At 43.4% G+C, this 25,686-nt stretch overlaps 1 protein-coding gene across 6 annotated transcripts in view; it reads left to right on the forward strand.

Annotated features, from left to right (window-relative positions):
* The window catches only part of FYN (FYN proto-oncogene, Src family tyrosine kinase), a 207,592-nt gene that overhangs the window by 15,597 nt on the left and 166,309 nt on the right, over positions 1-25,686 (forward strand). For 3 of the 6 annotated variants that reach the window (XM_032337997.1, XM_032338005.1, XM_032338006.1), the window contains exon 2: positions 12,034-12,073. The exons of 1 other annotated variant lie outside the window; for it this stretch is intronic. The gene's annotated coding sequence lies outside the window, so the exon portion shown is untranslated. Of the gene's footprint in view, positions 1-12,033; positions 12,074-12,823; positions 12,929-20,512; positions 20,821-25,686 lie in introns of those variants that run through there. 2 more of the 6 variants (XM_032337998.1, XM_032337999.1) reach the window with 2 other exon arrangements.

The following is a 25,686-nucleotide window of genomic DNA, read 5'->3' on the forward strand; positions in this document are numbered from 1 at the left end:
GAAGTAACATTTTTGTCTACAGCTGTGTATTAGGCATAAACTTCAGCCCTGCCACAATGTCTGAGCTGTATTATCTCTTGATGATGAGGATAACAATGATGGCGGCATAGTCCCTTGCTTATATTCTTAGAGGACGCTTGTTCTTCCGAGTAAGTCATGCCTTAACATGCCTGTACGAAGTTCCTTTTGAGCAAGAAGTGCGGAGATCTGCCCTGTGCAGGAGCAGAGCCGTGTACCAGATCTCCCACCGCGAAGTGGGGATTTGGGGCTTCCCATTGTTTAGCTTCCTTCCACGTGCCCTGGAAGGAAGGACTTTAGTTGCCCTGGAGCCTCTGGTCAGTGGAAAGTATTAGAATTCCAGGCCTTTCTTTAATGAGTTTACTGTGATGCTGGAGACTAGAAAAGAATTTTTACTGGGTGTGATCCTTCAGTTGTGTATTTTAAAGGTATCAGGGTGAGTCCTAGAGGTTATAGTCTGTAAGAGGAGAAGCTCTTCATTGTTCTTCAGTCCTCACGCTCTAAATAAAGAATGAGTTGATGAAGGGATTCATTTCTCAAGTGTAATTCATAAGGAGGTTCCAGAACACTAAATGAGAGAGGGGGCACCAAACCAGTTCGCTCTTTTCATTTACATTTCATCTCTCTTTGACATTCATACAAGGATGCTGCATTGAAGAAGATGTCTTAAAACCTGCTGTTTTGTGAAATGCCTAATGATTTGGGAAGGGAAATCTTTAGTCTTTTTGTTTTTTGTCTTGCTTTATAAAAAGCGTAGGTTTGGGCACCTGGGTGGCTCAGTGGGTTAAGCCGCTGCCTTCGGCTCTGGTCATGATCCTAGGGTCCTGGCATTGAGCCCCGCATTGGGGTCTCTGCTCCGGCCCACCCCACCCCCTGCCTGTCTCTCTGCCTACTTGCGATCTCTGTCAAATAAATAAATAAAAATCTTAAAAAAAAAAAAAAAAAAGTTTGGTGGTGTGGTTAGGACACTGTTTATGTATTTTTCTACTAGAAAATTTGACGCTTTGAGTGTATCATCTCAATACATAAATGCATCTCATATTTTCCCACATCTCTCAGTGGGAGCCAAGAGAGAGATGTGGGATCCTAACAGTATTGAGAGGAGTCCCTGAAATCGTATTACAGAATTTTAAAAAGTTGATTTATTAACTGACATCATTTCAATAATATTTTGGACCTTGGAAATGGTTCTATTCAAAATTTCAAAAATAAAATTTTGAAAAATTAAAGAGGTGTCCATATACATTAGAGAAAAAAAAAACAAACCTTTTTATACTGATTAAGCATTTGAAAGAGCAAAAGACCATAATTATTTGGGGGTATATATTCAGTCTAGTCAGTTTTTAGCCGTATGTCTCTAATACCCATGTCACATATTTTTTATGAAGAATGAAGTGCTTTAAATTTTCTCATAGGTTTGCCTGCAGTTTCCTTCAAGGTTGTGTCTTATAGTCAATATTTGAAATTGTCGCAATCTTCAGTTGGCATTTATGAAAATGTGAAATATTTTTCACTGAGAAAAGAGCTCTTTCTACCGATGCAAATAAGCTCAGAGCAATTCTGCTAAATGGAGGCTTTTCTCAGACTATTTTTTTCACCTAGAAGTGTGTTAATATTTTAACCCAACTATTTTCACCCCAATTTTACCCCCATTCAGGTTTTTATCATTAATATTTTTACAGGGGCTCCTGGGTGGCTCAGTTGGTTGAGTGTCTGACTCTTGATTTTGGCTTGGGTCCTGACCTCAGGGTCGTGAGGTGGAGCCCCGGACCGGCTCTGCACTTAGCAGGGTGTTTGCTTGAGATCCTCTCCCCCTCCCTTTGCCCCTCCCCCTGCTTACTCTCACACACTTTCTTTTTCTCAAATAAATAAATCTTCAAAAAAAAAAAATAAACATTTTTTATTAAATTCATGAAAATAAAATCCACTGTGATCCTTTTGAATGGCTTATCACATTTAGGTGACACAAATCATAGATCTTCATTACTTCGCTGTATTCTGGTTCATAATATTGTATATCCAGTTAAAATTAGGAGCACCATCAACAGATCACCTGAAGTCTAGTTCCTTCAAAACATCCTAAGATAATTTCAGAATTAAATCTTGGACACTGAGTTTAGTTCCTCCTTGGCTTTGTCGGGATAACTTTGAGCATCTTCCTTTTAGCAAGCCTTGTTTTTAAGAACTGCAATTGGCTAAAGGCTTTAAAAGCTGAAGTGTTTTGGCGCTTCACTTACTGCTTTGATGAAAGATTTCCAACTGTTTTGGAACAGAACGCACCCAAACTTTACAGGATTCATCTATCATACCATTACGAAACAACTAGGTTGATTTAGAGAGTCGTTTCTCATACATTTCTAAAACTTGGTTGCGGATGACAGGTGGCAAAATAGAAGGCACCTATTATGGTGCTGACGTGTTTGTAATATTTTTGTACTTTAGTTTTCCTACTTGTCAATTTCTACATCTATAACTCTATCTATAGTTTCTTTTGCATTTGGTAGGATATAGCCCCCTTGTTTGAATCGGCAGTTGTGAATTATGCATCCACAATTCCAAGTGACTTTCTCTGCTCCATAGATTTCTTGATTTAGTAAGGACAGTTGTTTTTAGCATCATAAAATTTGTATTTGTATTTCACTCCAAAAACAATTTCATCTCTCGTATTAAACTTTTTACAATTTACAGTAGCATTCACGATAACAGATGTTTCCCCACTGACCGAATGAACTTCACAAGCTTTGTCTGAGCCCAGGAAATAGATGGGGGGGAAAAAAAAAATCAAACCACTAGTGGAATTAATTGACTTTTCTGCATAAAACACCTGATAATACTAACATAAAACTGGAATCATTTAACTGTTAATTTTTTTTTTCTTCTGCTAACGAAGCCAACACATTGAAAGCTATTGCTTTACTTTTCACGTATGCCCAGAAAATCCAAACTCAGAAATAAGCAGAATCAAGTTAGAAGAGCAATGGTTTTTTTTTTTTAATTTTATCTATTTACTTGAGAGAAAGCGGGAGCGCAGGAGTAAGAGCACAAGCAAGGGGAGCCTCAGAGGGAGGGGAAGAAGCAGACTTGAGCAGGGAGCCCAATGCGGGTGATCTCCTGGCAATCTTTAGACCTAAAAGAAAGGTCATGCTTCCTCAAGTGCTATGTTAGTGAGTCTTCCGTGGCTGCACGTGTTAAATTGTCCTCGGACACAGCCTCGTTACAGTATAGTTCCCATTTGAAGTAGTTGCTGATTTCTGCAGATCTGTGGCTGTGGTTCGTGTCGTGAAGGGTGTCACCGGGGTTCCCATGGTGGAGAGCAAACCTCAACAAACATTTTATGTGAGTTAACATTTCATCACCAGCTTTCTTGAAAAATTAAAATTTAGTGCTTCACATTTCACTTGGTTTTCATTTTTATCTCATTACTGCTGAAAGGAGTATTGCAAAGTGAAATAGCTAGCCATCAGTAAATGACAAAAACACTGTAACGCGAGCATTTAGGCCATTCTTGAGAAGGATCATTTCCCGAAAATATTTCATGTACACTTAACCTGTAATTTTCTGTTTTCCCATCGGCCCTCTAACAGGTGTCTTGCGCAACTCTGGCCACAGCATAGCCCGTCATCACATCCAGTGTCTGGTGGGGGCTCCACCCACTGAGACCAGGAGGAGTTAGCTGCCCTTAACCGCTTGTGTCCAAGTATTCTTTATTTTATAAGCATCCTGCATGTTTTCCTTGAAAGGGAGGTATTTGCTTAGGCCAGGATTGTAGAAGGGCAGCAAAAGAGGTGGCTCGTTATTGGTCACCTTCAGACTTAATCACATCAGGACGAAAACTCTTCATCATGGGTCATCTCACCCAGCAGCAGGCAGACTATGGCAGAAGTCAGAAAGGCAAAGTGGAGTTCACCAAATTCAATCTTGACTGAATGATGCAAATTCAACCTTGCATCATTTTGATGCAGCTATTAATACGTGGTCTAAAAAAAATGAGACATCTGTGCAGATGTTTAATCGCTCCCAAGACAGTAGGTGGAATCTAACACTTTCACACAGGAGCCAAGGTATAAAGTCACCCTGGTTAGAGATCCCATTTCTCCATCTGCTTTGTACTGTCCTCTCTGGTCGGGACTGTTCTGATAACATTACTGCTCTATGCTCCTCCACTGTTGACTTCCAGTTCCACTTCCCGCGCCAGCTGAGTGAGCTTTTAAAAATCTTTGGGAGATCACATTGCTGAGCATCACCACTCCATGGTCTTCCTACTGCAGTTAGAATAAAACCCGGCCCTTCCCCAAAGTCCAGGAGGCCTTTCATGCTCCCACCTTCACCCAACTGGCCACGCCAGATTTTAAGTCTCCAAGGGACCCATACCTTGTCTCCGTGTTTCGTTTGTTTGTTTTTTGCCAACGTAGCACATGAGAGCTGCTTACTATCTTACCTCAGAGGAATAAATATGGTCTATTTTGAGTTAATGAAAGGAAAAAGGGGGATTGTCTTGCCAATCTGTGGCAATAAGGAAAGCAAGTCTAAATCTCTATGTACTAGATATTATTTTTCTCTCTCTCATGACGATAGCAGAAGGTATCAGGACTAAATCCTTCCCATTAGCAGAAGTGTTATGATGCCTACAGACCATTCTGATGGTGCAGCCTCCCAGCCCCGCCCCACCAGGCGAGTAAGTGTGCATTACAGGGAGTCCATTGTTTTCACCAGCATTAGATCAGAGATTTTGTTTCAAGTACTCCTGGTGTATGAGAGGAGGAGAGGTGCCCCTCCGGTTGACTTGGGGGGAACTGGGACATATGACAGTGGTGGCAAAATACTTTGAAGTTGCGATTTTGAGATCTTGTGGTGTTCTTACACACCTGCTCTCTATTGGATCTCTTTCTAAAACATGCTACTGTTCAGTTTTTATCATGAATGCCTTTCCAAGGACAGTAAATGGTTTTACACACTATGACATCGTTTCCATGGCAACTAATGTATTTTAGCAAAGAGAGACTGTTAGAAGTAGGCTAAAAAGGACAAATACAGAAATGGCACAGTGTAAAATGTGGGGCAATGTGTGTTGTAGTAGAGATTTTTTTTTCTGACTTCTTGTTTAGGAAAACCTGTATAACTAGATCTTGGCTTCTTAACTCCTACTAATAAAATTTTTATTGCCCCTAGTACTGTCTAGTATTTTGCTGACATAATTCTCTTCCTTGGTACTTGGGGGAGGGTTTGTTTACTTTGACATGATGCTCATTCCATCACCGTACAGACATTTGTGATTTCATCCATCTTGAAGATACGGTGTCTTGACCTCGTGTTCTCGCGTAGCAGCCGTCTCACTGCTCTGCTGCCTTTATGGCTGTGTGTCTTGAGAGGCTTGTCTACACCACCTGTCTCTGCACAGGGTTTGTCTCTGCACCTTTCCACTCAGGCTTCCACCCCACTGCTTGATCCAGTTGGTCACACCTTCGTCCTCTAAAGCTATTACAGTTACCTCTTTTGTTTATTTAGAAGCTACCGTGTAATTATACATTTCGAATAATTCTACAAAACATGAAGCCCCATAGTACTAACATTTGCATAGACACGAGGGATCGTGTTACTCTGCTTTGTGCATCTGAATGTGCTTGGGTTATTTTGTTACATGATAATAAAAACCCCCTCTGTGCTCTTAAATAACCCCAAGGGGCAGATAGCAGCCAATTTCCTATTTAATATTAAGAGAAACCAAAGGCTAGATCTTATGACTCAGAAAGATAGCCAACCAGTCCATGGGCTGGATTATACCCTCGATAATTACATTTTGTTAGACCACGTGAAGCATTTAAAAAAATTAAACTAACATTTAAAAATCAGGCAGTTTTACATAAAAATGGAGATTTTCCGTTTCTTTTGAAAAGAATTGGAAGGTCTGGCAAAACTGAGCCTGCATTCTCCCAGGAACGGCAGCTTGCCTCAGCCATGCTGCAGCTGTCCTCTGGGTGGGGGCAGGGCCCTTCAGCTCCCCCAGCCCCACCTCACCTGCTTCGTTCACTTGTTTTTACCTGCCTGGCCCTGTGGGCTGTGTGGTATGGGACCCCTCCTGCACCCTTTCCCTCACCCAGTCCAGAACAAAGAAATAGCATAGCGAGGGAATAGAGCAGGATCCAACTGCTTCCTCCCTCACTGTGGACCAAAATTCTGTGTTTTAGAGAGTAAGTCAAAGGTCAATGGTGAGAGGAATCATTAGGTGATACAGCCTCTAGTTTGCACCTTACCACTTGAAATCAACCCTGCAGTTAATTGCACTAGGTACATGGTTCATATTGGGGTATGTCCCCATTTGCCTCTAGCAGAAGTAGAGTAGTACCATGAGCTATGGGTTGTTTCATGCAGAATGGAGGTGCGGAGCTAGAGGGTAACAGTTCCATCACCATCGAAAAACTAGCCAGAAGGGGAAAGCTCCAGTATCATAACGGGGCTCTGGATTTACAATAAGCACAGATTACCTTATCAGTGAGGTAAATAAATGAGGTAAATAAGCATAAATAAGAATAAGTAAGAATGTGGTAGTAGGACAAAGGATATAGGACATTGGCGGAGCCGCATCACGTCTTCCCAGGCTAGAATCCTCAAAGGCAATCCCCAGCCACCTTTGCTGTCCTCTCACAGACTAGACCCTTTTCTTCAAACTCCTTCAGGACTCTCGACCTGTTACCAAGGCCCTGTGCCCTTCACCATGGTGAACGTGGTTGGGTCACCGTACCTTTGGCAGGGGGCCGGGTGGGGAGCACAGGTAAGATGAGAGAAGAGGTTGTGGTTGCTGCCATCTTGAACTTTATTAGAAGGTTCGTATGTGGAGGAGAACATAGGAGAATGACCCAGTCTGGGGCCAGAGTGAATGGCTAAAGGAAAATACATTTTTCCTGGGGAAACCAGGCATTGAGGAATACCCCACAACAAAGGGCCTTGTCTGAGCTGGCTCCTGTCTCCAGGGCCTGCCCCGGTTGTTGGGCACACAGGAGACTGTAGCGATCTTGAGCGTGGCTGGTCCCAAACACTGCGCCGCGTGTCTGTGTGCAGCTGTGGAAGGCTCAGGAAGCCCACTGAGAGAGTGGGCCTGTTCCAGGCTTCAGGCAGGGAGCCAGGGGCCGCCCCTTCACCAGGGAACATTGAGGAGCTTCTGTGTATGCTCTGTATGTGTCTCAGCTTTCTTTGGAATTGTGGCAGAGTCTGGCCCTGCCTGGTCTTTTTTGTGCCTTGGATCCTAAGTTAATAACCGAAGGCACAGTGCCCCTGTTGACATACTTGATATGGAAGTTGCTGTCCAAGGGCCATTTCATCCTCGTTGCCATTGACATCACACCACGTACAGTCCGGAGGTTCTCACTTTAGTTGTGATTGAATAGAGCTATGATCGTTGGAGCAGAAAGCAGCCATTCAGATGTGAATAGACGTGTCTAGTAACATGCAGATGTTTTTTGGCAGGTTGATGAATATTTTAAATCTTTTTCAAGAAGTAAAAAGGGTTGAATTGGAAATAGAGAAGATTCTGTGGCAAGAGAAAAGTGTATTTCATTTCTCTCTCAATCTTCCTTTTCTTAAAATAATCAAACAAAACCAAGAACCAGGATTCAAATCTCGGATTTGTAATATCCCTTACATTTCCTTCTTCCCTCGGGAATTGTGACTCTGACTCTCATGTATTGAACCTTAGTTTCTCAGTCACATTTTTTTAAGTAGAAAGGAAACACTGGCCAGTATTAAAAATAACAGTGGTATCTCCAGATTGGATCTTTGTCACTTATTTATAGCTAAAGACACAGCACTAAATGGAAGGAAAGGTCATCTTCTGGTTCTCTATAAGCTATGTGTGGTATGTGGACACACCCTGGATTCGTCTCCTCCGCCCCCCCCTCCCCCCATCCCCTGTACTTGCAGCTTGAGTCAGGGCAGCTTTGTTTCCTTCATCCCAGTCCGGGCAGTTCTTCATTAGTCACTCTGTCACCGCCCCTCGTCACCCTTCACCCCTCCATCAGTAGAGGTGCTACAACCCCTGTTGTGCTCAGCATGGCCCTGGCCACAGACGAGCTGGCGTCTGAGCAGGGGAGACCGTGAAGCAGGTACTGAGTATAAAGTGCTGTGAGAACACTGAGGAGAGGAAATCTAGTTCTGCACAGAAGCGGGACCAAAGGAAAACAGGAGAGAAAAGGTGATTTTGTCCTGGGCCCGACAGCAACAGCTAATTAGGGGAACCCTGTCCTGAACCCAGCAGGGTTGGTGAGATTGGAGTGACGATGCTTTGTCCAGTGCCAGGAATATGCTGGAGGCTGTATCTATTTTTCAGCCCCTTCTTGGGATAGAGGCAAGTAGAAAAGACACTGGTAACCCCAGGAGTGTGCCTTCAACTGGCTGACTTGTTAGCTGGCCTCTGCCTCAGTTTCCAACCTTTCTCCCAGCAGCCTACCACCATCCTCTTAACTCCCTCTCTGCCCTGTAGTCCTGCAAGCCTCTTGCCATTCTCTGAACATGTGGCTGATGCCCCGTTGACTGTGTCTCTTTATTCCTCTGCCCTGGGTTAAGGTGCCTGTGGTGGGTGCCGCGGGAGATGTGCCCCAGATGATTGGAAATAGGAGAGTGGTGGGGCTATGGGGATGGCTGCATCAAGAGAAAACCCATAGTTGAAGACTTGTCAGTTTTATTTTTAGAGTTTTCTCTAAGAACAAAGATCTCTGTGTATTCTCCTAAAGATAGAGGATTTGATCAGATCTAAATAGTTGGGAGTAGCTCGTTTTTGGCCAAGGCCTTGTTCTCTGGCTTCCATTCCTGCAGGCGGTCACACATTTGCAACATTCATGGATCAGCCTTTTCCACTGGGGAATCTGGGTCACTTCAGTCATGTTTCTCAAACAAAACATTAGCACTACTTCAGCAGGAAGAATAAAAGCATGGAAAATGCCCTAATGCCCAGAAGCCCACAGTTGAATACAGAGTCAACTGTTGAAAGGGTTTGTGTAACCACATATACACATCTGTGTCTGTACAAAAACACACGCACAAGGAAGGAGAGGTCTATCTTGCCTTGCAAACTTAAAACTTGGATATTCCAAAAATTTAGATTTAGAATAAAAATAAAATGGGATAATTGATGAATTTTTAAAGAATGGTTTTTAAAAGTTAAGACAAATAAAAGATACTTTTTTTTTAAAGATTTATTTGAGAGAAAGGGAGTATGTGGGTGCACCTGTACATGAGGGGAGGTCCGTGGGGAAGGGGGAGGGGAACAGGGCTGAAAGAAGTCTCATTCGTGACCCTGAGATCACAACCCGAGCCAAAGCCAAGAGATGGACATTCAGCCAATTGTGCCACCCAGGCATCCCAAATAAAAGGTACTTCTATTCCACTTAAACATTTCATGACAAAATTTATTCTCAACTCCTAGAAACACACCCTTTAGTTAAGACAGAGATGCCTGGTTTTAAAAACAGATGCCACTCTTCGTACTAGATAGGGTTGTACTGTGAATTTTACTTTGTGGCAGTTTTATTTCACCAAACCAGGTCTTCTTTGAAACAATGGAGCTGATGCCTAAAAATATCTTGGGCGTGCTTGCTGGGAGTCTTTGAAGTGAAAGCTGTGGCATCCTTCTGCTTTGTGCTGCGGGATGTTACATATATGTATTGTCTTTGTTAATTAACTCCATCTGTTTTGAAAGCCCGAAAGAGAGATTAGATGAAGCTGCATATATGCACGGAAGGATAATATTCCTTTTGCACTAGTCAGCCAGCTGCTCCAGACGGGTTTTCAGTTTTCCTTTTGCTACAAGTTGCCGAAGTGCTACAGAGCTGAAGCTCATTCTTCAAGACCCTGTTGTTGAACTGGGCATCCCGTGCACTTGCACCTGTGCTGTCTACGTGAGGGAGGTGGAGTTTGCTTACTGCTTTGGGAAAGGGTAGTCATTCTCCAAGTGCACTTTCTGTGCCAGGTGAAGGAATCTTCCGCCTTGCAAATAGAAAATTCCATTCTGTAAATCGAAATGACCGCCTTCCTAAACCTCTTTGAAAAACGTTCGAGGGGAAGTCAGACTTCCTCTTTATATTTGTTCCTTTTGGTGAAAAGTTGGGTTTTTGTTTATTTATTTTCGTTTTTTTAAGATTTATTTATTTGTTTTAGAGGCGGGGAGGGGCAGAGGGAGAGGGAGCTAGAGGAACCTAAGCAGACTCTGAGCTGAGCATGGAGCCCAGTGCAGGGTTCGAACTTAGGACCCTGAGTTCACAATCTGAGCCAAACTCAAGAGTTGGTTGCTTAACTGACTGTGCCACATGGACACCCCTGACGAAAAATTTTAATGGTACTGAATTACTCTTTGCTGGTTACAGGGAGGCTAGTTAAAAATTTTGGATGACTTGGGTGGGGGGCGCCTGGGTTGCTGGGTGGGTTAAGCCTCTCTGCCTTTGGCTCAGGTCATGATCTCAGGGTCCTGGGATCGAGCCCCGCATCGGGCTCTCTGCTCAGCAGTGAGCCTGCTTCCCCCTCTCTCTGCCTACTTGTGATCTCTCTCTCTCTCTCTCTCTGTCAAATGAATGAATAAAATCTTTAAAAAAAAATTTTTTTTTTTGGACAATGAGGATTCCCATTTTTTCCATTGCGGCAGGGTCTGCATCCCCAGTGGGTTCACTGGAAGCAAAGGCATATATTATTGCCTGGTAGCATCTCAGTTAGGACAGGACAGTGTGTCCGAAGCAAGAAAGAGCTGGGGTGAGGTGGGTTGCTAAGTTACCGGCTGTATTACCGTGCTCTCTAGCACATTCTCTCTCTCCTGCCTCATGCTGCTTCTCCTGCATGTCTGCAGTCAGTTCATGATTTGAATACCCATCTGCAGAAGACAATATATGAGTTTCTAATTCTCTTCCCCACGGTCATTTTTTTCTTTCCTTCATTCTGAGTCATCTTTGATTAAAGAAAACAAAGATGTTACTGTTAATTATGCACCCTTTCAAACAGTGCAAAAATTCTTTTGTGTGTGCGTTGGGATGGTTTGGATGGGAATAGAGATTTGTGATGGCAGTATTTTAAACCACGGACCAGGACGCGAAGAATCAGAATGAAAAAAAGTGTGAGTCTCTACTACGACAGGAAAAATTGTTTCTGCTTTTTTATTCACATTCCTCAAACCTTTTACTTTCTTCCCTAACACTATCAGCATAATTCCAGTCAGCCATTTTTATTCTCTTTTAACATCTTATTAAAACTGAAGCTTTGTTCAAATAGCTAAAATTGCATATAACAAATGAGGGACCATAATATTGGCAGGTTGTAGGCAGAGCGCATGAGCAAACTGGAAAGCTGCCGTCTGCTCCTGGCACTTTAAAGAGTAACGTGAAATGGGCACAGATGCCACAGAATCAGCACTCAGCTCTGTCAGGGACTTGGCACAAGGTTCTAAGGTAATCCTGGGACTCGAGTTCTATGGGTGAGTTGGACTGGCACACCTCCCGGAGAGGGGAATACCAGCTGATGGGAAAGAGGGGCCATCCTGAGAAGGCTGTTTTAACTGAGGCCCACCCACAGTCAGACAGGAAGTGGGGCACATATGGGTTGGGGACTAAGGGAAGATCTAAGTCAAGAGGTGAGTTAAACAAGACCTTGGAAGACTCATTTTTTTTTTTTTAATGTGTCCCAACTATGGATGACTTGTAGGCACCCAGAAGAGAGAGAGAGAGAGAGAGAGAGTGTGTGTGTGTGTGTGTGTGTGTGTTTGTGTGTGTGTGTAAGACCTCCATCTTTATCGTTCCTGATTCCAGAAACTCAAAATCTCGTGTCGGCCTCCTTTGATGGTAGAGGGCCAGGTCTTTGCAGTTGCAGGCAGGTGTTTGTGGCAACTGTGACTTAGCAACAAGTATGTGAATGAGAAAAAAGTTGTGAGCAAGCTGATTGTCTGAAGCACATGGAAATTCTATGGTGGTACTTTGTGGGAGGTTTCCAGGCAAAGAGTGTTCGGTTCTCTTTTGATGTCTATTTTTTTTTTTTTTTCTTCTACAGTTTTTTGAAGAAGCAGGATGCTGATCTAGACGTGGAAAAAGTAAGTTGACAAGTTTTGCACTGAGAGCACATGCCTTGTGAATTAGAAAGGGTGTCCCATTGGGACCCAGGACTTGGTCCACTTCGAACTTGGGATCGTGACTGAAGTCTGTACGTTCCTAAGAGAGAGTTTGAGTTGGAGATGGAGTTGGTACATGAATAGAAACTCTTCCCTCACTTAGGTAGATCTGCCATTTCCCCCCTTCTCTTAGTTGTAACACTTGGTTTTGATAATTATGGGAAACATATGTTTTAGCTCTACGATGTGTCTCCTTACCCCAGAAATAGAGTGGGACAGCTGTCCTGTAGCTGATGAGCCTTCAGGGGCTGCTGAGGGGTGGGTAGCACTCTGTCTTCAGACTGGTTAAGGAAGGTCCCCTTCAGTCCTTCTGTTTTCATTTTTTCTCTACTCTGAGATGACTACTGCTTACCTCTGCCCTAGTTGTACCTCCAAATTGTAGTCACTGTGTCACAGGTCATTCTTTCATTCACTGAACACTTTTTGATGCTCACTGGGTATTAGGCACCATGCTGGAATCTGCTGAGACAAAAATGAATGTGACCGACCAGTAAACAGGCAATGATTATAGAATGTGATAGAAGTGTGCAGAGGGGGCTCTGGAAGCTCAGACTGAGGCTGGACTGTCCAGAAAAGCTCCCTGACGGAGGGCATGTGTGAAGGAACCAGGTATCCATTGCTTCTGCAAGCGTTTGCTGAGTCTTCTCTGCCTGTCCTTCTCTCGTCTCCCAGGTGCCCTGGGTTCCCATGAAAGGCTGGACTTAAGCATGTCTCACTCGCCACCCGTGGGATCCTATTCTGCCCTGGTCTCCACGGCCCAGTCACATTGCCTTGGAGGTAATTTTTCAGCAGTTCAGGGGCTGAGCACTCAGGGGCTCTACTTCATCGTCTAAGAATGACTTGGGGTTATTTCTTGTTTGAACTTGGTGTGTAAGACGGGTTCTTCTCCCCGAACTAGAGCCATTCTTTATGCAGTTGCTCTACCTTTAAGTTGAGGAAGTATACTATCTGCAACCTCCTTCTAGAACAATTCTGAGCACCCCCTGACCTTTGACCCCTGTAGCCCCCTAGCTTCTGCAGAATGGACTGTGATCTACTTTCATTCGTGGCCTTTTCAGCTCATGCAAACCAAGGTGACTCAGGCTCTAGTCAGGGCTAGATTGAAGGGGAACCTTTTTGAAATCCTGGTGTGCTTAGGTTTGGCTTATAGAAGCCAAAGGCTGGCAAAGATACTCCCTATGGGGGCAGGAGGCGTGGGGAGGGCCAGCACTGTGGCCCTCCTGGTCAGGCTGGCCCCACAGCAGGTCAGAAGAGCCTTTGGGTGCCCGGATCCATCTCGGGACGGTATAGTGTGGAAGAGCCGGCATAGCCAGAATCCTGGCGGGACGGTTTAGGAAGTGCCTGGAGCTGTTCCAGGTTGCAGGGCTTGCCCCGCCTTGTGCGAGGTGTATCCTACAACCGTGAAAGGGGGAGGTCCAGTTTATGGAGGAGGCGGGTCTGTTCATTGTGTTTTCAGTATAACCCAATGCCAGGCAAACAAGACGGCTCAGTAAATGGGGTGGGAAGCCCTGAGTGGAATGAATTAGAGTCTTGCTTCAGCTCTGCTGTTCATGTGCTCTGAGACCTTAAGCAAACCTTTTCTCTTGTGCAAGCCTCATTTTTCTTATCAGTAATGTGGTCCCTCTTCCAGGATCGAGTAAAATTCTTCCTTTTTTAACTTAAAAACACAAATGACAGTTTTTGTGTTTTCTTACTTGGTCTTTATACCAAAAAGCATAAAGCCCTGTTAGCCACGAGTGTGAAAGATGTTAATAAGGCCTACCAGCGGTTGGGAGCTATTGTCTGTACCTTCATGTACAGCACTGGCAGCAGGGAGTGTCTAATGAGGGAATTGTGACCGACCCTGTCGTGCGGTTTGGGTATTTGTTTAAGTACTGAGGGGAATTCAGAATAAGAGATGCTAAAAGTATGGTGGGAAATGCTTCTTGGGCTGCATGAATTTGAGCTGCCTGCAAAGGACTCTCGCCTGCTGCACCCTCTTGGTCCCATAGTTAATGACCTGGAAAATACTTAACTGCCCTAGGGGAGTTCACTATTTTAAAAGTTCTAATTCAAAAGCTCCAATTCCAGATTTTTTTTCTAATGCTGATAGAAAGCTGTTGAGCACAGATGTATAAATTGTTCTTTTCGCCTGTATTTATATATCTGCCAAGAAGAATCTAGAATAGAGTGTGCCTCCATTGTATAGTTAAATGATACCTGCTGGCCAACCCAAGGGAAGAAAAATCACAGAAGTCATGGTGTGTTTTTTTCTAAGTGGATTTTTGAGTTTTCTCATTCAGTTGAACATTTTTGTAAAGATAGAACTATGAATGGAAAATTAGCCTTATCTTGACATGTGAAAGCTCAAAGATAAGTCAACTAAATGCTGTAATTATTATTATCTATAGTTTATTGAGCTTATACTACATACTGAGTGCTTTCTGTGTCACACTTGACCATTACAATGATCTTGTGAGGGAACCATGTCCCTTACCATGAGTTGCTTGAGGCACCACAGTAACAGCAAGGATTCTAATTATATCTGGGTCTAGAGCCTTCTCTTTCTCATGCTATACTCTACCTTAAAATTGATACAATATTTGGGATAATATATTTGTGTGACTTCTTTCTAAAAAGTTTTATGAGTGATAAAAAAAGCAATGTTACTTTCCAGAGAGGTCTTCGTTGAGACTCCCTCACAATCCACAGGGTTGCCGTGCCACCGTGCCCTTCTTCAAAGCTACCATTATTGTATAGTCATTTGTGCAGTAGCCATCTAGTATCTGTTTCCTCTAGAACTGTAAGCTTTGTCAGATCTGACTCCTTTCACGTGCTAAGCCTAGGACCTGACTTCTAGAATGCCCTCTTAAAATGTTGACTACAGGCGTGAGAGATGGCACATGACCAAAATAGCGGATAATGAGAGTGCACGAAAGCCACTTTAGTAAGTGACAAGGTAAAAAATCTTCCTGTGTACTCCAGCAATCATGTTTCTTTTTTCCATCTATAGGTTTTATCTGTGGAAACCATGCTAATTAATAGCATTATATGGAGATAAGACAATCACTCCTTGGCTTCCTCTTCAAAAGTACAAAGTTCCAAGCAGACAAATGAATAGATAATCCTTAAGAATTAAGTAATCGTGCAAGCAAAGAAAGTCTAAGGATAAAAGAGGGAGGAGCAGTAAGAGCAGAAGGGAGACATTAATACTGCTTTGTTTTGGTCTTTTCACAGAATCTTCTTGAATTATTAAGGGATACACTTCTGAGTATGGTTTACATAAATCACTGATTTAAATATATACAGTGTATCTTCTAAAAATAAAACCCATACTCAACTGAATTTTAGAATATGTTATCAGACTATGTCACAAGGACAAAAATATACTTTTTAAAAAATAAAACTAATTAAATTGGTTTCTCTTATTTGGTAATTTAAATCATGATTTAAATGGGTTTGGTGAAAACAACATCTACTTTGGTTGCAATGACTTTCAAAGAGCCAAGGAAAGAGGTTTGAGATCCATATATCCTCCATGATTTTCATGCATGCTGTGTGGCCTTTGTCTAGCATGATTGAAAGCATTTGGCACTTGCCTCGAGAGAGACCTGTCATTTTTGTAGTTTCAGTGAGAACCAGAATCCCTGTATTGCTATTACGTTTGCAGGGTTTAGATGACTGCCTTCAGGCCACAAATATGGCCATAGATCCTACTGTCTGTCTGATAGCTACAGAGGGCACCGAAATAAAAATTGTCATTCAAAAGAAAAGTAAACAGAATGCTTTAGAATGTTTCCTTTTTCCCAGTGAATTCCTTAAAGTGTTCATCCATAAATGTAGAATGTACGTAGAAGTTGCTCCATTTTCCAATTTCTTTTGTTTTAGTAAGTCCCAAGAGAAGTGATAACGATATCCTAGTTTCTTAATGTGGAGCTGATAGTTTTTTTTAAAAAAAAAAAAAAAAAAAAAAAAAAAAAAAAAAAAAGGAAAGAAAGGAAAAAAAAAAGTCATTCTAAACAATTGGTTCAAAGTTTGAGACTGCATCCAGAACCAAGCTTTAAGGCATGTATATTGGATTCCCATATAGCTGGTTGAAAAATTAAGTCATGTAAGATTTTTCTTTAGTAGGAGGAATAGGATTTTCCAGGAGTCAGAAGGTCAGCAGTGCTTTTTGGGGGGAGTGCACAGATATGAGGATGTGTCTTCAGTGAGAATGTGTCTGTATGTGGGGCAGGGGACGGTGTCAGGGTGTAGCGTGTCCCTGTGTGGGCCGATTGCCGTAAGGTGTGAAGAGGAGGAGGGACGAACACCCGTCAGCAGAACTCGCTGCCCTCTGTAGAAACCGCTCCTCCCGGAATGGAGCGGAGGGCTCACTAGGTAGGTGTGGGGAATGGAGAAGGCAGCCCTGGTGTGCAGATGGGACTGTGCCTTAGGCCTTCTGTGATTCACATGCTTAGGGCTGTCAACCCCAGGGCTTATAGGATGCCCACTTGTCTCCCATTCTCCATGCCCTGCCTCAGCCTCCACATAGCCTGAGCCATTTTCTTGGAGATTGGGCACGGGCAAAGACCAGGCTTCCTACAGCCTGCTTTCCTGGTGACTTGGGAACGATTTGGGTGGGAGGGAGGAACTTCCATTGGTCAAAGAGCAAATAGTTCTAGTCCTGCATCGAAAACAGTTGTTATACATCACGTATAATAACTGACCAATTTTCTTTTATATAAATCTTCTGCATTACAAACCTAAGTGCTGTGGGAGAAGAAAAAATATGTCCTCTGCCATTCTGAATTTCTAAGATAATAAAAGATTTCCTCTTCCTAGACATAAACTCAGGCAGATGTTGGTGACCATTAGAAGAGCTACAGATAACAAAATTTAAGTTGTAATCCAAGGAAAGAGTTGGAAAATTACGGGTGAATTGTCTAGTCTTTGATGCCGAACGCATACTTCATTTGTTCCTCAAACATTAACAAACATCTGTGGGCTAACCACCATCCTAGGCCACATGTTATCTTACTCAGTAGTCCTGTTTTACATGTGAGGGAAACGAAACCCAACAGAAATGAAATGATTTGCCCCAGGACTTATATCTGGGAAGTCACAAGATCCAAAAGTAGCTCTCAAACTGGGAGTACCCTCTGTTTCCACTCTACAGTGGATGTTCTCTTGTACGGGTCCCACCAGGGGGTCCCCTGGGGGTGACCACGTGAGAGTGACTTTCCACGATGGCATTCCGTAGGAGTGGGAGTCCGGGGAGGCTTGTTCCTGGGCTCGGGATCATCTCATTGTCCTCCTCTCAGTAACATTCATCATTCTACAAGGAGAGAGCTGGATGCTGCCAGGAGAGAGTGGGGAGAAACTCAGCCCACGTCACAATGGAGAATCAAGACAAGCTCCCACCTACTCTGCAGGCTTTCTCCTGTAGCCGTGAGTTGCTGCATAATTTCTTCCACTGCAGCCAGGCCTGCTGGGGGGAGGTTGGAATCCCTCGGTCGTCTGCCTTGCATGGATTTATTGTCTGCTGAAATCACCTGTGAAGGAGAGATTATTAGTAAAATATGTGTAAAGAATGGCTAAGAAGATTCTTTTGTCACTGCCCCCAAACACTTTCAAAAGCAGAGCTGCACTTGCTCTGAACTGCTGTGTGTATGGGGAAGAGAACTAAAAATACGGGAAAATTCAAGCTTTTCCCCTAACCGCAGTTTTTACTGCCCACTTCGGGGGGGCTACACAAAAGTTTAAGTAGAAAATCTCCGTATTCATTTGCTGTGGCTGCCGTAGCAAGCAACTGCACACTGGACGGCAGAAAACAACAGCTTTCTTCTCTCCCAATTTTAGAGGTCAGAGCCCATAGCAGGATGTCAGGAGCACATGTCCTCCAGAGGCTCAGGGGGGAATCTGTTACTTGCCCGCCAGCTCCTCGTGGTACAGGCGCTCCTCTGACTTGTGGCCATATCAGTCCAGCCTCAGCCTTCCCTTCAGATTCTCTTCTCTCCTTTGTGCGTCTCTATCAGAGCTCCTGCGCATCCCTCTTGTAAGGATGCCTGTGATGGCTTTTAGAACCTGCTGGATAAACCAGGATCAGCTCCTCCTCCCAAGATCCTTCACTTCATTAGACCCCAGCATTCCATTCTGTGTGAGCTGATGGTCAAAGATTGCAGGGATTAGGAAGTGAAAATCTTGGGGAGGGGGTGGACATTTTTCTGCCTCCCACACCTTCTCTTTTCCACATTTTTCATTTCCTGAAACATAAAGCTTATGACCACTGGTTTCACATAATACTTCCAATGAGTTTGATTTTTCCTACAAGGGGCCCTTGGGAGACCTAAGAGCCCATCTGGTCTCCCAGGCCACAGAACAGGCAAGACCATGTTTATCTTCTTTCTTAGATTGGGGTTAATGTGAGGTTGAGGAATCATGGTTTCTGAGAGCAGGGAGGGGCCTTCAAAATCATAGTCTCCCAGTCTTAGGGGGAAACGGAGGCCAGGATGCAGGTCAGCTGAGGCAGAAGCAGAGGTTGGGACCAGCACCTCCTGCTTCAGGCCACCTCTTCCATGGTATGCCTGTATGCGTCCCTGTGTGTGTGACCCTGTGTGAGTGTCCTCTCGTCATGTAAGTCTCCATGTCATCATTCTTGTGACAGCTCGTTGGCACTGCAGAGCCCCATCCCTGCAAATCCCCCTTTCCTCAGCCATCAGCCCTGACCTTACAGATGTTCTTATAGTACCTAATATTAGGAATTCTGCCATTGTGGTCACATCCCCCTGGAGACGTTCCCTTAAGAACATAGCACTCAGACACGAATGGTACTTCTGTGACAGCTTGCCCAGTGTAGGGTAAGAACTCTACTCCTGGAACTGTTAGGTCTTGTGAGATGTACATGTTTTCTGCATCATGATGTGCTACACTTAGGGGAACCGAGGTCACACCTCTATTTAGCCACCCTATCACACTTTTGCCTTGCATCGAACTTGGGTTCAGTGCACATCCTTAAGACTTTAAAATACAAATTGCTTTAAACCTGTTCCCTTTTGCCCTGCCAGATAGAAGAGCCAGGTTTCTGTCCGTAGCAGGTTGGGATCAGCTTGGGATCCAGACAGAGGCCAGAGAGGGGTCCAGAGAACAGACACATCGGCAAGCTGGGGCGTACTCGTGGCGATAGTACCAGCCGCAGATGGTAAACAGGAGGCAGTTAGAGCAATTTGGTGAGGCACAGAACTGGAGAAAACCCTCCACAGGTGGCCATCTAGATGGACAGGTGTTGGCAGCAGAATTGTCCGGCTGAGCAGGCCAAGGGGCAGATAGGAGGAGCACTGGTGGGAGGGACAAGACTCAGACAAGAAGCTGATGAAGAGATGAGTCCTGAATAGTGAGTTCGAACCAGCTGCCAAGACAGGAGGGCCCAAGATAGGAGCTTGAGCCCAGGGAGTAAGAGGAAGCCCCTGGTGTGACGTCAGAGTCACACACTGAGGTAGGTCTGTGTGTCAGCGGCATGGAGCCTCGCCCATTCAGAGCCTGGGGTCCAGGTCACATGGCAGAGCTTGTGAACAGGGCTGAGTTGTCTGAGCTGAGTAGATTAGAGGGTGTCAGGTAGGTGATGAAACCCTCCTATACATACACAATTGATTTTTTTTCTTACCGTTTAAGGCAGGTTTTTATTTTTGTGAACTCTTTGGGTTCTTTTTTGGTCTGTTCCATCAGTTATTGCAGCTGGATGAAATGTTTTAAAATCTCTATTCTTTCCTCTAACTGATTGACTGTCCCCTCAGTTGTGATTTATTTGTGATATCCCTAAGCACATCTTGGTGAAACCTTACCAGGGATGAACCTACAAAGCCCCACTGTGCATGGCCCTCCCTCCAGGTCAGTGTTGGTGCTCAGCGACGTTAGCACTACTGGGAATGGTCGCTCATCACGTCTGGGGCCTTCAGACTGAATTGTCACCTAGCCCAGGGCCTTCCATCTCCAGCAGCTATGCCTCGAGCGACAGATGCTTTGCTGAGGCCAGGTGCTCTGTGTCTGTAATGTACCACTCTGATAGTCCCGTGAAAATGCCCCAAGATGAGGACGGTGCCCCAGGAAGGGAGGGTTAGGAGCATTGCTGTGAGGGCAGAGGTCCCCCTGTTGTTCTCACTGATGTCCATGGGTTTCAGTCCTGAGCCCCACATCCTGTAGCACACTTGTGGGTGTTAGCCATGGGTGATTTTGAAGGTGAGACTAGAAGCCTGCGTTCAGATGAGGAGTCCTAATCTTTGCTTCTAGGGCTCACCATTACTAAAGACATCCCCCTTTGCAGATTGCATGTGGTCTCTGAAGAGCCGACCTCACTGTTGGGTGCGTAAGGCCCCTTCTTGGAAGATGTAGGGGTGTTCGTGAAGTTGTGAAATGTGCCACTACTAAGTGTAGTCAGCATGTAAAGTGAGGGAAAGGAAGTGAGATGCTGTGTGGATCATTTATCTGAACCAAAGAAGGGGGGAAAACAACAATTCAGTCATTTGCATAGTTCTTCCAAATAAGATTCGCCAAGACCAAGTGAGATGGTTTCAGGGTCAGTCACGAGGCGGCGTGATGTAGTGGAAAGACTGTGTGGGCCTCAGGGACTTGACCAGGTCCTGCTGTGCCACCCGAGAGCTGTGTGATGTTGGCCGTGGGGGAAGCAGAGAGTCAGACGCAGAGTTGCAGCAGCGGTGAGTGAGGGGACGGGCGGGGGCCTGGGAAAATGATCCAGGAGGATCCCAGGATGGAGTTCGCAACTTCTGTTTCTTGTTCCTTCTTTCTTTGGGCAATACTGGCCAACGATTGGATAACTTCCCAGTGTGACCAGGACAGATCCATGCTTGGGCCAGAAGAATGGGCCGGGGAAAGTCTCCTTTCTATGACTTTAATTTTTCTGTTGCTCTTCATCAGGATTTAATGCCTTAGTCATTTAAAACAAACAGAACGTTTGTGTGTTGGGGGGGTGGGCAGGGGGAGATTTTGTTCATCTCTGGAAGAATATTCTGAAAAGTAGTCCTACTAAACTCGTGGTATGGGAAGCAGAAGTTTAAAAAATAAAGTAACAGTCATTTTGCCTATTATACGGTTATCAAATAAGGGCAAAAATTTTTTTTTCTTTACCAGAGAGTCTGACCCGTGTGTCAAGATGATGCTTATTGCAAAAAAGCAAATTTGATAGTGAGGTTACAAGTTTGAACAATCCTTAGGTATTGAAATGAAATAACTTCTATAACCTGTTCACAGAGTTTGGAAGTCCTCATGGGGATCCACAGTGAAGTTTTAGGTACGGGAGAGAACTCCCTGGCAATATGTCAGTAGTGCTTCTCACTATCTAACCCATGAATTGGAAGAACAAAAAATGTTGACAGTTACCATAATATTTACTGTATTTTCTCATATTCAGTTATATTTTTTAATGTAAATACTGGCCACTACCCAATTATGTAATTTTATTATTATTCTATTTTTGCAGTGGCTTAGAGGAAAATATAATTAGGCCTCCATGTTTTGTAAGTAGTAAATACACCAATAATGGATGCCGTGTAATGTTTTTTGAAGGAAAAAGTAAAAAGCTTCAGAAACAATTTCAAGGCCAGCAGAACAAGATGTCTCAGGGTGGGAAAAAGCACTTGTTTGGTTTCTTTTTGTTGTTGTTGTTCCAAGTTTTTCTTTTTTTTTTTTTAAATAGCCTTTTTTTATTTTTAGAGCAGGTGACTGCAAGAATAAGGGGAAAGTACAGAGATTTCCCAAATATCTGTGTTCCCCTATATGCATCGCGTCCCCCATTATCAATACCCTCACCAGAGTTGGACAGTTGTTAAAACTGAGGAACCTAAGTTGACACAGCAGTAGCCCCCAAAATCCATAGTTTACATTAGCGTCCACTCTTGGTGTTGTATGCTGGATTGAAGTACGACCACAAGTATCTGCCATTATGCTATTATATAGAGTATTTTCACTGCCCTAACAGTCCTCTGTGCTCTGGTTGTCCATCCTTCCCTCACCCCTAACTTCTGGCAAACTCTGATTTTTTTTTTTTTTTTTTTTTTTTAAGAAAATCAAATTCCCTAAACTCAGATCTCTAAGATAGTGGTTACAATTTATGTATTTTTTTCCCCAAGCAGTCTACCAAATAGGAGAGAAAACCCAACATAAAAAACTTTGCTAAATTCATTTGTTTTGAAATAGTTTTCTTATCACTTTTAATTTTTGAGTAGGAAATAAGAAAAGCTTTTAGAATAAACATTACTGAAATGGAACAAATTTAATCAGAGTTCTTATTTTGTCTTAACGATGGCTGTGGTATCATGATCAGGGACTCCTGAGAGAGCCTGAGGTTGGAGGAGAAAAGTAATCTCAGAGCTTACCCTTAAAAGGAGTAAAAAGATGAAGAATTGGGGCGCCTGGGTGGCTCAGTCGGCTAAACCTCTCCTTTCGGCTCAGGTCATGATCCCAGAGTTCTGGGATTGAGCCCCATGTCGGGCTTCTTGCTTAGTGGGAAGCCTGCTTCTCCCTTTTATCCCCACTTGTGCTCTCTCTCGCTATCTCTCTCAAATAAATAAGTAAAAATCTTTAAAAAAAAAAAAAAAGATGAAGAATTATGTTAAGGTCAGGAGCCCGGTGTCTGGGAGATGAGTGGAATTAAGATTATTTTGCAGGAAGAAAGAAAAGTGGTTTGAGAAATCAGGCCAGGCAGCAGTAATGCAATGGAGCAAACATGACAAGCTTCTCAGGAGCACAGGACACCCTGTGGTTGGGTCGGGTTGGGAGATCAAGGCCAGCACTGCTGCCTGCAGCAACTTGTGTAATTTAGCAAACAGTCATTGTACTCTGAGTGGCATCTCAGGTTCCCTTGCAGTGCAGTTGGTACCACCTTCTGAATGAGAGCTCACCACGATGGGAAGGTTTACCTTCCCATCAATGCTGAATGTTCCACATGAATCTGTACAGAGAATAAAGGGCGTCATGTTGGGTCTTCAGTGGTTGTCAGGTTTAGAGGAGGGAGTTGGACAGAGCAAGCACTCAAGTCTAAGACAAAGGTCTGAGCTGAGGACTCCACCTGGGTCAGAATGCCTGGAAGGGGTTGCTGAGGGAGGCAGGTCCAGGGTGAGGAGTGAAAAGGAAAATGATGATGATCATGAGGATGTCTACAAAGGTGTGTGTGTGTGTGTAGATGGATAATGTATTTATATTTTTTACTATATATTATATAGATGTAATTTTATATATGTATAATATTCTATAATAAATATATTTGTTATTATGTATTATTTATATTCCTACAAAGAGAGATGCATATGCATCAGTTCTATACATATATTACAGATATACACACACAGAGAAGGGAATGGGGGGAAAAAGAGGGTAAGAAATACAACCCCCTGTACCCATCCTGCAACATAAGAACTAGAATATCATCATTACGTTGGGAATCCTTATGTGTTCCACCCTGGCCATATTCCTCTCTCCTGGTACCAGTGCTGAATAATTTTGTGTTTGTTATTTCCTGGCTTATCTGTTTAAGTATGTTTCCCTACGGCTTTTCTATGTAATCTATTATTAAGTTTTGTTTGCCCTGGGCATATATAGATATGGATATATAGACATGTAGTATTGTACCATTTGCTTTTTTTTTTTTTTAATCAGTCATTTAAGATTCATCCCTGTTGATGCATGAAATGGCAAACATGAAATTCACTTATCTCCACTGCTATATGGTCTTATATTGCGGGAACATACCACAATTTATGTATCCAGTCTCCTCTCAATGGGCATTTGGGTCATTTCCAATGTTGTGCCATTTTAAGCAGTGCTGCTGTGAACATTCTTGTATGTACATCCTCCTGCAAACAAACTCTTAGGGCAGGTGCCTAAGAGAAGAATTTTGGTGTCTTAGAGTATGTGCATCTTCAACTTTACTGGATAATACCAAATTATTTTTCCGAAGTGGTTATATTTGGACATTCCATTTGACATTCCCATGAGTAAACATGTTAACTTTTAAGAGAAGGGGAAGTCCAAAGTGCAGGATTCATTAAACGTTGGAGAGGAAAAGGATATCATTAGGGTCTGATGAAGTACAACTTACCATCAAAATGTGTGGTACAGAGAGCTGGGGATATGAAGAAAAAGATATGGGTTTTAAACAGGCACTGTGGATAGGGTGATAGGTTATCTCGTGTGGACTATAGTCAAGTTGTCATTAAGTGGCACAGTTCCATCTCCGTAGAAATGAATTCCCCATTTGTCCCCATTTTTACTCCATTCTCCCTGATCAGCAGGAATCTTTAGTGCTCTATCTGGGGAGCAGATAGATGCTTCTGGGCATTTAAGTATACAGTTTCCACCTCACACTGATGGCGGCATGGATTCTAATAAAGTTTTCAAAACAGACAAAGAGGCACACAGGCATTTTGGCTATTACTTTCCTCCAAAAGTAAGAGATTTTTCTTTCTTTCTTTCTTTTTTTTTTTTTTGAAAGATTTTATTTATTTATTTGACAGACACAGATCACAAGTAGGCAGAGAGGCAGGGGGGCGGGGGTGGCAGGGAACAGACTCCCTGCTGAGCAGAGAGCCGGATGTGGGGCTTGATCCCAGGACCCTGAGATCATGACAGGAGCTGAAGGCAGAGGATTTAACCCACTGAGCCACCCAGGCGCCCATAAGAGATTTTTCTGACAGGCATGCTTTATACCTTATAAATTCGGTCAGCTTACACAGGATTCAATATTGCTGACTCTTCTATGTCATAGGGTTATTTGCCAAAAACCGAGAGCTGCACTGTTGCTGCTCAGTCACGTGACCTGAGTAAAATGGGCACATGGCATTTTGAATAGGAAATTAACTATGAAACATGACACAGTCCTGGGTGAGCATGTTGGCCTTATTGTTGTAAGTTCTGACTGCTCTGACACATAAAACGGATAGGACTTGTTTTCTTTTCAAAGAATTTCCGTTCTTCCAAATCTAGATTTTAGTGAGGATAACTTCTTTTGTTGGCATTCCTAGGAAACTGAAAGTAAGGGCACTGAACCATTCACAGCACATGCTGTCTGGGGTCTCAGAAGTGCAGCCTCTTTGAACTTGTTATTTTGGGATGACCCTTCATTAATAGTATTCATCGGACTTATTCGCTTCTAGGCCTAAGAGCTCAGGGATGGTGGCATTTTCAACATATTTTCATTATAGTTTTTTTTTTTTTTTTAAATCATCTGTTGATTGGTATTGTGTATTTGAAGCTTTCAAATACACAGTGGTGACGGTATGTATTTGGGAAAGCAGCATGTTACACTCAAGATGTGCACTGAATGTTAGGTGCGACTAATGAATCACTGAACACTACATCAGAAACCAGCAATGTACAATCTAGTGGCTAACTGAACATTAAAAAAACAAAAACAAAAGCAAAACAAAAACCATGATTTGCTCCCAAAGCTGCAAAGAACCACCAGTGTTTCATGGTTTGAGGGCTCATTATGTAAACTATGACATGTCTACTCTTGGAATATAATCTGTTAATTAAAATGATTGGAAAAATTGTTAAATAAGTTAGAC

The sequence above is a fragment of the Mustela erminea genome, chromosome 4 (genome assembly GCF_009829155.1).
Source record: "Mustela erminea isolate mMusErm1 chromosome 4, mMusErm1.Pri, whole genome shotgun sequence".
Lineage (NCBI taxonomy): Eukaryota > Metazoa > Chordata > Mammalia > Carnivora > Mustelidae > Mustela > Mustela erminea.